The 1,336-nt window shown below is 29.3% G+C and overlaps 1 protein-coding gene across 1 annotated transcript in view; it reads left to right on the top strand.

Moving 5' to 3' along the window:
- Nucleotides 1-217, top strand: part of LOC145333770 (uncharacterized) — a 32,600-nt gene extending 32,383 nt beyond the window's left edge. Inside the window, exon 25 of the mRNA XM_080178999.1 lies at nt 1-217. This exon is cut by the window's left edge and continues 213 nt beyond it. The gene's annotated coding sequence lies outside the window, so the exon portion shown is untranslated.
- The last annotated feature ends 1,119 nt before the right edge of the window (nt 218-1,336 follow it).

Here is a 1,336-nt window from a genome sequence, read left to right as displayed (position 1 = left end):
GGTTTCTTCTAAAGGTTTGTCCATATGTAATGCCGTTTTGTCTTCCAAACAATGTAAAAATACGGGAAAATAAAAATAGAAAAATAGAAATAAAATTGCAATACTCTTATAATCTTTGTTTTAATTAAACTTTCATGCTAATCGAATACTTTCAATAACTTAAAGCTTTTTTTCTTTTTCTTTCTTCCTTACAGTTAATTAAGCTTTTGTCTATAAGCCCCATCACAATTTTGTATTTTTATCATAAATAATAGCTAATAAAAATTATAAGATGTAATAATTCTAATTTTCATATTTGCTGTCTTCCAAAAATTTGAATTTTTAATAATAAATTTTGATGAATTAATTAAGTATCTTTTTACCTTCATTATAATTGTTAGAATGTACAAAAAGTGTGACTTGGAGTGACTCCGCTACGGCTAGAGCATATGATTTTGCCTATATGGACCGTTCGGGTGACGGTATTTTTTCCGGTTGTAATATTCAAATATAAATCTTTAAATAAAACAACAGTACGTATCTTTGTGTGTATCTCATAATCACGCTAACCACTAAATCGACGATGGCATCCTTTCACTATAAGTTACCACTACAAATATTGAACCCCCCCCCCCCCTATTTTTTAAATTTAAAAACAACCCTCAACCGCCCCTAAAGCCTTTACGGGCGTACCCGCTAGGGTAAATATTTTGGTAAATTTTCTTTTAAAATATTTTCTAATGACTGTTCTTAGCTGTGGTGAACCCGATGGGAGGTTAATTGAGAGTTCAATATTATAGAGTCTTTATTGTTACATATTAGTTTTATTTCTCGAACTTTTTCGAAATATTTTTGTAAAATTTATTTTCTAATATGTACAAAATGATAAGATACTTTGGTTAAAGAGGTATTTTAGTGGTTAATTGTACCTGTACATATAAAACTTATGTACATTCTTGGTGTACTAGGTGTTTGTCCCCATCCCGCCGTCTCAATCTAATTAACTTGTGAATTAATTAATCAGGAATGAAGGATCTGTCTTTCTTAAATTGTTTTTTCATCCAAGACAATTTTTAAAAAACTGTCCTCAAATCTAATTGACAAAAAGAACCTCTTTGCTTTATGTAGCGAAGAAACTTTACTATTCTCTTTGTCTGTCCGCATGTCCTTACCAAAAGGAAAAAATAATTTTATTAAAGATTGATTTTAATTTTTTGATTCTATGCTTTTATTTCATAAAGATGGCTGTAATTTCTTATAGAGCTTTCAGATGCACTGAGTAACTAACTATCATATAACTTAATTTTTCCGTCTGTGAATTGTGAGCAGCAGTAATAATCTAAATTAAACAAATTGA

This window comes from Acartia tonsa, chromosome 12 (genome assembly GCF_053477335.1).
Source record: "Acartia tonsa isolate MP-2025a chromosome 12, ASM5347733v1, whole genome shotgun sequence".
Taxonomy (NCBI): domain Eukaryota; kingdom Metazoa; phylum Arthropoda; class Copepoda; order Calanoida; family Acartiidae; genus Acartia; species Acartia tonsa.
The sequence above is the reverse complement of the archived record's forward strand: the minus strand, read 5'-3'. Positions and strand labels throughout refer to the sequence as shown.